Raw genomic sequence first — 10,699 nt, 5'->3', positions numbered from 1 at the left:
AATGAGATCTGTGGGGTTTTTTTGGTGACTGGCGAGCTGGTCCTGAAGGCTGCCGCTTTAGCTTTGTGGATACAGCAGTAATTAAATGCCTCAAGTGTTTTTGTCAGGTCAGAATTCCAGTGAGATATTTTTAGTTTGAGCAACCAGTTCTCCAACAACACGAAGTATGTAGAAGCAGTATAAGGTAAGAATTAAACAACATTAATTATCACCCTTGAGACTTATTTGTCTTTCATCAAACCCTTTACAAGAGTTGTCACAGAACCAGTTGTATAACCAGGATATTTTTGTGTTTACCATTTGTAGACTGAGGATGTATGGAACCAATTTGACATTTTCCTCCATTTAAAAGATGTACAGCAAAAACTGAGAATGGTTAAAGAGGAAATAAAAAGCAGCAGGATGTACACATTTCCCTAGCAAGGATACTGAATATACAAAACAACCAATTTCTGATTTATACTAACAGGCAGAATGCAGAAAGTGATACTATGAGAGAGCCTGAACAAAGGGCTATTCCTCCTCTTACTAAGGATGAGTTCTGAAGCTTTTTTGAAGCCCATGGACAGCTTCCCTGTATTATTTATTTTGGGATTTAACTGGAACAGATAGCTCCATGGTAAAGCTCTCCTCTAACAGGAACAGGAGAGTTTTAATGAGAATTTAAGAAGTGGGCCTCAGTACCAAGCTCAGCAAGGCCAGGCTTCTTCATGGCTTATTGCTGATCAATGCCATCTTTTTTAAACAGCTGCCCAAGTTCCTGAAGGTATGCAAAACCTCCCACCTCCCAAAAAAAAGCTGGTATATTTAACAGAGAAAAGATGTGTAATTATCTACCACTTCATCTCCAGCACTGGCATTACCGGGGTTTGTGCATAAGCGGGCAATCCCACCGAGGCCTGGCAGCAGACATACCTGAGCAGGACAGAGCTGCCATCTCTCCTCTGGAGGAGTGGAGAACAGTTACTTTTGATTCCTCCAGAGGTTCTGCAAATGCAGTTCCTGGTTCTGGTGCACACTTGCCACTTGGACAGTGGTTTGCCTGAACATGTCCTTTGGGAAGGGGGAGTGCATGCATAGGCAGGGGAGAGGGGTTTGAGCTGTCTGGAAAAGGCAAAAGTTCTGAAATCAAGAAAAAAGGACTATTTAGAAGACTTGGCTAATTTCTGCAAAACACGATTACCTGCAGTTTTGCTTTGCTTTTCATTCTCTGTTCTACTTAAATAACTAGTATTCTACCTAGGAAAAGCAATGGAGCTAGCAAAGGGTGATGTTGTCTGGGGAACTATTGCTAGCACTCTATTCTAAAACTTCCCACATCAGCTTCTGATTTATGACTGACTTGCTACTGTATACAAGCTATTTAGCTGATCTTTGATGTTCTACAGAAGCACAAAAGAAATAGTCTAAAATGTTAGGCATGAAGTTTTTCATCTTCCACAGACACAGATCTGTTTTAAAGTACAGATTAATAAAAGGGCATTTAAGTATGAAAATCACCTTACGATATTTCACATCAAACTATAAGGAGTCATGTTTTCTTCCCCTAGGAAATTTTGAGTCATCCAGTTTGGGGTATTCTCTGTAGGTCTAGTTTGTAGTATTTTTTTCCCCCCTCAGCTCAGGAGTCACAAATGAAGACTGAGGTCTTCGGGATTTCAACAGACGCACAAGGAAGACAGCTCGTAACAAACCTCACAGAACTGGGAGGCCTCAGACAGACCTCAACTTGGGGTCACTGCAGTTCAGATGGAAGGATTTTTTGTCTTTCCTTGAGAAAATAGATTTTGCTTTGGAAGATATCAAGATGGTGAAAGGATTGTCTAATATCCAGGTCTCTAGAAGCCCAGGTATGAGTCTTGTAACCGTTCTTTATACAGAGCAAGTAATCAGTTCTCCACAGACTACCACTCCACTTCAGTATGGTACACTGTAGATCAGGCACTACTTTATCACCACACTGTGGTGTGTATTGTCTACATTGTGTTTCTGTTACATATTATGGTCAGGAAGGTTGGAATACCAGTCTCAATTCTGAAAAGCCCATGTACGTGGCATTCTCCTGGATCACAATGCTGAGGACTAATGCCCAGCTCTGCTCCCCTCTCCATTTTCCCCTTCAGTTGTTTCTTAGGTCTAGAGGAAAAGTCAAGCTACCTGTACAGTAATGACTCTTTTCTTTCCCAAAGCCCAAAGGCAAGAGTTTTAAGAACAAAATTGAAATACTGGATTATCTGGAGGAATTTTGGCAGTGAGAAGACATGGCGTTAGCAGGTTTAGTCCAAGGTGTCTTAGTTTAAAGCTGCTCACCTGAGTTTCACCAAGAACTTAGAACATGCACCGTTCTCCACTGGACGCTGGATTACTTCTGCAGTCAGGAACTTCCCCATCTCCCATTGAGTCTTCAGAGATGCTGCTCACCACGCTCACCTATGGAGAAAATGATAACTTTTCCCCACTGAAACCTGCCTCTGAAAACAAATGCTTCTGTATATCCTGAATGAGCAAAGCCTTACCTATACTTGATCCTTTTTTAACTCGGTAAGGAGACTGTCAAGATCTGGCAACTGTATTCTACCGTACCACATCCCTTCTTCAGTCTTCTCCTGCCTTATGATCTGATACAGGCTTTCGCACTTGACAGCCTTAGAGTAAAATTCCTTCTGTCACTAAGTGTATTCTCCTATATTAAAGATATGTAAACTCTAGCCTAGACTTAAAGAAACTGAACATCACCGAAGTTCAACAACCTTCACATCAGCTCTTAGGTCTCAAGATCCAAATGTGTTTCCAAGCACAACTGTTTATTACAAGTACCTTCATTTCTGAGCCACAAAGGCTACCTCCAGCGTGCAATATACTCATTTGGGCTACCGACACTACCAGTTCTTTAATGAAAAGTCCTGGTCTAGTCCTAAGAGACCATCTGCCACTTCTCTTTCTCAGGATGCTGGGCTTGTATTGCACACTTTTCAGCAAAAAGTGCAACTGCACAAGCAGTTGGGTGTACCTGGCAGTTCTTTGGGCCCATTCTGAATTTGGTTTGGCATTGGTTCTCCTCAGCTTTACAAGTGAAACCTATTCTCACTTTGTCACCCCCTAATAACAGGCATTCAAATCAAGGCTTTAGGTGCAGCTTTGCTATGAACACTATAGTCCTTCAAGCAGCACTCAATTACTAGGCATCAACAGGCCCTGTTAGAAACAGTTCTTCTCTATTACCTTACTTTTGTCCATCCTTTAAGGGACTATTAAGAGCAGTGAGTGGCAAATACTTTGTATCAGTAAAAAGAGATGGGAAGAACTCCTGACTTACACTGACAAAAAAGGTCCACCTTTGGTACACATGTATCAGATATTGAAGACTGGCTCTGACTTCCCTGGGGCCAAGACTATTAATTCATGAACAGCAGGTTTACAAACAGCAGCTCTAGGGTATCACTCACCTCTCAGAACAGGACATCTGAAATGGCAGCATTAGACACAGTAACTGGGGTTTTTCTAGCATTTTTATCTTTTGCTGTGTCTGAAACCTCCTTTACAGAGATGCTTCCAGTCAATTTCTTCTGAAAGTTCTATCAAGTGGCCTTGATAATTACGATGGCCAGGATAGGATCTTACCTTTAGACATATAATCCAAGGACCCTGTATCTGCTTTCAATCTGATGTTTGAATCTGGGCAAGATCAATCACCTGACATTCCCCTGGCATCGTGCTGTGGCTGCTAGATGGTACCTGGCTTAGAGTGTACCTCCCTTTCACAGGAAAAGGACAGATGGATTAATAATGGGAAAAAATCCTACAAAGCTGTAATGCAGCTAAACAAAGCTGTTCTATGTTGTGGCTTGCCACGTTGTTTCTTTGGGGATTTTGCCTTTAAGCCTAGACCACAAACCTGCCAGTCATGTAGTTCAGGCATATCTAAAGGCCCTTATGTCCACAGAAACGAACTGTTCCAGGGAGCAAATAAGAATACTTCATTAAGCTTTAAGAGCTTTCCCAGGTGGGGAGTGCTTGTGATACACACTTAGGTCAATCTTTTAAATACAAGACAAATACACCCTTTTGTATTCCTCTGAGGAGGAACTTCCCTGGGTGTCATCTCTGCTTTAGAAAAAACAAAGGTATTTGCAGAAGACCTTACAAGTTTTCTTTTTCACAGGGACACTTTTTGCTCTTCAAGATGTCCCAGTCAAGACGTATCTGCTTTTTTAAACTGAATATTAAACACAATTTTAGTTTGTGAAACTTAAGACCTCTCTACATCATTTTTAACACCAGACTGAGAGGCAGGAGGTCCAAGATTACCACATTCGTCTCACTTGACCCCCACCTACAACTTCAACACCAATCACCTAAGCTGCATGCCCTTGAAAAGACTTGGCACATTAAAATCCTCTCCATTCTCTCACAGCCAAAAGGTGTTTTGGAGTGCTGTGTTGGATTTATTTTCCAATACACGCATTTTTGCTAGAGACGAGGACTCTTAAGAGAGAATATCTTTGAACAGCAGAGCCTTGCTTCACAGAATCAAACAATTACCATGGTTGTAAAATACATGCCATGCTTATTGAGCTCTAACTACACCCAACCATCTGATCTTAAAACCAGAACTAAGTTCAGGTCCCCTTCTATGTTTAAATTGCATGCTGAATTTGAACCTAACATGATTTCACCTTTGTGTATTGAAGTAGAAAAAGGTTGCTTCAAAAGGACTTAATAATTTAAGAGATGCTGAAAAAACATTATGCACGACTGCCTCTTATTCTTCCAGACTACAAAAATCAGTGGATCATCACTTACCTACAGATGCACTGGAGTTACTATCTCAGTTATTCTTTACTAAGTCAACAGTAAAACTACAAAAGCCTTTTAGCATACCTCAGTACTAAATAATCTGCTTTAGCGTACACCATCCCTGAAGGGAGTCTGAGCTAACCTAGCTGAGGTGTGACCATGACCTGATAGACCTCCATGCCATTTGTCCCCATGTGGTGAGTACCCCAGAATGCACCTCAAAGTGCATTCATTACAAACTGTGAGGCTCCAACTTCTCCCTCTCTCACCATTAGTCTGAATGTTCCTCACTCACAATTCTAAGAACACAGTACTCTTCAGAACTGAAAAGAGGGCAATAAGCTATGAAAGTGTAGATATAGCTATTAGGAAAACAAAACTCTCTACTTCCTATTAGAAATCTGTATCCACTTCAGAAGTTAAGCTAAGAAAAGATCAGCCACTTCAAAGAAGCAGATACTTGGTATGAGACTTACTGATCAATTCAGGCCAATCAAATATTAAGATCACTTTGACGGAAATATGACCACCTGAATGGCTCAGAACATTACAAACAAAACTCTTATTCAGGTCAATATAACACTGGAGACAAAAAAACAAAAGAGCAAAGTGCCATTTGTAACACCTGTCCCACTATAACATCACTTCTATGCAAATCCAAACTGCAAACACCACAAACACATACACACGGAAGTGACATTAACATGGAAGTGATTTAACACCTTCCAGATCCTTAATTTTGACTGGAAGATGGATCTCACTGGAGTTCATCCCACAATGGGATTTTTTTTAAAGCTCTGATAAGTTGTGTTAAGCTTTATGAAAGCATAGTTGAACAACGCAGTGGAGATGACTCAACTACATCCATTCTACTCGCTGCTGAAGCTTAAAGCCACATAAAGCTTGTGGTATGTTCATGACTTCCAGTGAGAAAAGGTTTAACTTCCCCTCCCCTCTTTACACTAAAGTCTAGTCTTCTATTACCATGAAACCTGCAGCACATTTCTTAATTTGCAAATTCTGAGATTTTAACAACATATTTGACCAACTATCCCAGTGAGACTGTCTTTTAAGTCCAAGTTCCATGCTGGTCATTCCTTGGTGAAGGTGCTACTCGTACACACAGAGTGAAGGTCACTGGAAGTTTAACAATTTAAGATCACATACAAAAGCCAAAATTCTGTCAAGATCTGTGGACTGGACACAGGTTAGCATGTTAGAACAACTGTTTGCACTAGAAGACAAGGCTTTGTTGCACTATACAAGGATGCCTTTGACCACAATCTGAAACAGGTACAGTCACAGAATCATAGAATAGTAGGGTTGGAAGAGACCTTTAGAGATCATCTAGTCCAACTCCCTGCTAAAGCAGTTCCACCTAGATCAGGTCGCACAAGAACATATCCAGGAGAGTTTTGAAGACCTCCAGAGAAGGAGCCTCCACACCCTCCCTGGGCAGCTTGTGCCAGGGTTCCCTCACCTCAACAGTGAAATACAGGTTTTTTACGTTTAAATGGAACTTTTTGTGTTCCACCTTCTTTCCATTACCCCTTCTCCTTTAATAGTCGCTTCAGCTTTTTCCAGGGATGCAGGGACTAGGTATTTTTATCTGTCGTCTCAAATGCTGTAATAGTAAAATCACTTTCCAACTGTCACACATCTACATTACAACAAGATTCATTACCTTTTATGCTTACTCTCATCAGTGTTTTTTAACACAGAGCTTGACTCTCAAGTGTGCTGAAATTGCACCTTGACAAAAGCCCCAAGTTACTAATGGGAGATCCATAAAATTGCCTTTGTTAATTCTTACAGAGGAAGGTTTTTAATCCCAAATTAGCTACCTTTACTAATACAGTTTTTAAATAACCACTACAAGTGACATGATTAGGTGCATTCTTCATCCTACTAAGAGGTGGGAAAAAAATCTGAAAAATGTTATTTTAGATGGTAGAACAATACTGGAAGTGCTACACTTGGAATTAGGATCTCAGCACCTGATGTTTTCAGTGACAGACTGCTCATGGAAAAATCCCTTAAACTACCACAATTGCTAATCCACCAGTTTAAAAATACATACTGTGAAGCATTTTCGAGATTTTGAGATCTGAAGTACGTAACATTAAACAGTATTGGATTACAATCAAGAGATTACACTTGATTTAGCATTGATGTGGACGCACAAAAACTGAAGAGTTCAAACCTCAGTAACTGCAGCTAAGGAATCAATTAAACAGCCTACTCTAGTTGGATTTTAGGTACAAGTCATTTAGGTAACTAGAATGTCTGTTTTTACTTACCATTATCTTCCGTGCAGTCAAATGGCACAGGCTATTCTACTGCTTGTGTAGCAGAACTAAGAATGTCTCATAACTTCCTTAGCGTAAAGAAAAGCAGTGGTAAGATTCAATGCACTTTCTATGTTAGTGTCTGAAACAAATAAAAACGTATTGTCACACTAACTGTGCAGATAGAGTAAACCATCACTATTAACGAGCCAAATGTATCAGAGGGAAACCAGACTGCTCACACTCTAAGCTCTACCTAAATGACTGTCAGAAACTAGGTGTTGCCTTTGGAGTAGACACCTAAGTCTCATGAGCATTCAGGAAACTAAAAATTCTTGAAACAAAGAGTCTTTTGATTCAAACTTGAAATATTCAAGCCACATTAAGTTTTCTACAAACATACTATGACTGTGTTTTCTACTGGCACAGACGCTTTTCCTTTCTTAAGAAAAGCTTTTAACAGATATGTGGAAGTCTGACCATCTATAAAGAGGCTTTCTTGAAGATAGCTTTAAATACTCAATGTATTTTTAAATCATTTCCAGATGAGCTCAGCTGTGCAACATCTACTTGAGAATTGGCCATTCAGTAAGATGTATGTTTGTGGAAAATGCTAGTAACCAGTAAGATACTGGCAAAGACAGACGTGATTACATGAGATAATCACTGCTCTCTCCAAATTCCAACTAGCAAGCTAGTCCTAGTTGTCTTCAACAAATCTATCTATTGTAGCAGTCAAGGCAAAGGAGCACCAAAGGAAAGTTAAATTTTGTCCTGTGGACTTTCTAACACAAGTATAATTAAATGCTTGCAAAGTGCTGACCAGACATGAAAATCCATCTCCCAGAAAAATATGAAGACATCACAGCTTCTAGGAAGCTTCACATTTTTTTGCACTAGATGGCTATAAAGTGACAATAATTTATTCCCTTTCCCTCCCACTAGCTGTACAAAGGATCAAGGAATCTTCATCTTGGCTTGCTCTCCTATTGCCACAGACCATTTTTATCTGACAGAGCAAAATGACAAAGTACTATCTGGTGTCTCCTTTGCCCAACTAACACAACTAGCTAGTCCCAGCCAAAAGATGTGATGGGATGGTGCTGGAGTAAATTCTGCCAGTCAGTTTTCAAAGACAGACATCTAAGTCCATCACAGCTGGTCATAAAGCTGCATTCTTAAGCTTCATGCCAAGAACACAACCTCATGCTCCAACTTGAGCGATTTCAGTCCTCAGAGCGCTACTTCCTTCCTCTGAACCACTACTTGTAAAACTTGGTATATCAGATTGAACAATTTACATTTTCCACCAAGTTTTCAGTTGTCCACGTTGTCTTTCAGTTTTATTTCTTTAGAGAAAAGTCTCCCCTCACTGATGCATGGAAACATCAAATAACCACTAGTCTGAAAAAGAAAAGTTAAGCCTCTGGAGAATTATGCAAAAAACCCACCAAATGCTGCAGCCATAGAAGTTGGGAATCCTACCTTCAGAGGAGGCTAAATTTATACTGAGACTGTTATACTCCCCCAACAAGAACAGAATTAGTATTTCCTGGTTTAGATTTTAAGACAGTATTTAGTTTGAGTTGTAAAACACAGAAATTGAGAAACTGATCTTAGTATCTCAGCCTTCCTGCAATATTAAAAGCACAAACTCAAGTTCTGTCATAACATCCCTTCTTCAAAAACAAAAAAACTCCCACAAAAAACCCACCCCTCAAACCCAAAAATAAAAAAGAAGGTACAGTGGCATGTTCTACACAAAACACTTCAAACAAAAATCAATATTAAAACAAAGAGTATAACTTCAAAAGCTGTATATTGGAGTGTTTATAAACCAGAAGTGTTAAGCAGCAGTTTCTCACTTATTAAATTCAACTAGTCTTCAAATTTAGGAGCACGTTACAAACTGATGTGGAACTAGGCTACCTTTTACTCAAACCTTTGCAGGAGTTTCAGTAAAGAAAGCCTCCTATGACAATGAACAGAGGCAGTACAATACATTAAGTCAACACTTGCCTTCAACATGCCAAAAAGAGTGTTCTCTGTCCATTTGTCACCAAAGCACCCCACAAGAGATGCATTATTGCTGGAGAACATTTCAAGTTTACCAACACCCAAGTGCAACCAAACTGATGTTGTATATATGCACTTGCCCATTCTCACCAATGTTTCCACTTACTGGTTTTCCTTAATACGATCAAATTTAAAGCTTTGAAAGTAACACGTTTTTTTGATTTAAAGTTGTTTTTTTTCCACAATACGAATCACCACATGCAATTTAGTTTTCTGATCATTTTGCTAAAAAACTGCACCAATATCAGAACAGTGCAAATCATATTTAATTTTAAAAGTTATAATGGCTTGAGTTCATAATTAGAGGGAACACTGTCAAGATCTCGATATTTTGCCCACTCACCATTGCTTATGTTCCATTAAAAACACTCTCCTGTCAATTTTGCTTTTTTTTTTTTCTTTCTTTTTTGACAATAGTCCCCCATGCTTTTATCAGAGCTGAAATTAAGGATATGGATCCACAATTTCAACACATGCAGTGCCTTCATAGCAATGCTTTTATACACTTCCTTCAACTGTTAAAATTCCATAAATGTATTATTCCCCCGACAAGTCTCCAGACTAAGAACTAGTCACTAACACTTGTGATCCCACAAGTGTTTTGAAGTTTTTTCAGCAATGGAGAGATTTCAGGATTGAGAAACCTGAGGACTTCCCCTCTCCTACAGCCCCCAGTGTTTTTATTTGGTAGCAAGTTCGGTATTGGTTTCCACATCTTGACAGTGTTCCTCATAAAACCGTATGACAGTAAAAGTGCCAGTAGGCATGGCAACCTCTTGAAGGGAGCATTTAAACTCCTTGGCACTGGGAATGCCAGCACCAAGGATTACATTGAAATTCAAAATGATACTTAAGGCTACAATTAGCAAACCCACTTTCCATAAACCTAATATTCTATCTCTAGATTTGAAAATTCAGAAGCTAACGCGACTGTAGACTTTTATGCTCAAATTTGAGGAAAAAAGTTAACTTTTCTTTATCAAGGGCAGTATATGAAACTGTGGTAGCAAATGTCTCTTACGCATCGAACTACTCATTTCACCATCATTCACTTACTTTGTCTTAAAGTTCAGAACTGGCAAGGCACATTTACATATTCCAATGAATACTTGACAATTTTCAATTACACTTCATGTCCCAGCTATCCCAGTAATTGACATACAACATACTAAAATGGTTTATTAAGATAACAAAAAAAAATCAATTAATGTGAAACATACAGGCTATTGGCAACCACTATTCTAAAAATTATGTAAATACAAGTAAACAGACTGAAATGTGTGCGATTCTAAGTTTTTAACCAGAAGATCTCTGTACTAACACACATTTATATTAATGACACATAAAAAAAATAAAAACTTTATTACAAAAATAAGTTACACTCGCCTCCAGCTTACAGTATAAAACAATTTTATTTGCAGGAATGCAAAATGATTGTTTGCCATGAGCATTTTCAACATATGACATGTCTAATTTCGTTAAAATTTGCATTTACTGGGGGAACTGGTGTGTATAAAACCTTAATTAGGTATAAGCTT

The 10,699-nt window shown here is 39.1% G+C and overlaps 1 protein-coding gene and 1 long non-coding RNA gene across 5 annotated transcripts in view; both read right to left on the bottom strand.

Annotated features, from left to right (window-relative positions):
* Positions 1 to 7,167, bottom strand: LOC133624831 (uncharacterized). The gene is made up of 3 exons (XR_009818166.1): positions 7,098 to 7,167; positions 2,311 to 2,430; positions 1 to 1,122 (listed from the first exon to the last, which is right to left on the bottom strand). It is a non-coding gene; the product is annotated as an uncharacterized LOC133624831 (long non-coding RNA).
* Positions 7,168 to 10,554: 3,387 nt separating this feature from the next.
* The window catches only part of SYNCRIP (synaptotagmin binding cytoplasmic RNA interacting protein), a 24,912-nt gene continuing 24,767 nt past the window's right edge, over positions 10,555 to 10,699 (bottom strand). For all 4 annotated transcript variants that reach the window (XM_061989517.1, XM_061989518.1, XM_061989519.1 and 1 more), the window contains exon 12: positions 10,555 to 10,699. This exon is cut by the window's right edge. The gene's annotated coding sequence lies outside the window, so the exon portion shown is untranslated.

Source organism: Colius striatus, chromosome 2 (genome assembly GCF_028858725.1).
Source record: "Colius striatus isolate bColStr4 chromosome 2, bColStr4.1.hap1, whole genome shotgun sequence".
NCBI classification, from domain to species: Eukaryota; Metazoa; Chordata; class Aves; order Coliiformes; family Coliidae; genus Colius; species Colius striatus.
Note: the sequence above shows the minus strand (reverse complement) of the source record. Positions and strands in the feature narration are given on the sequence as shown.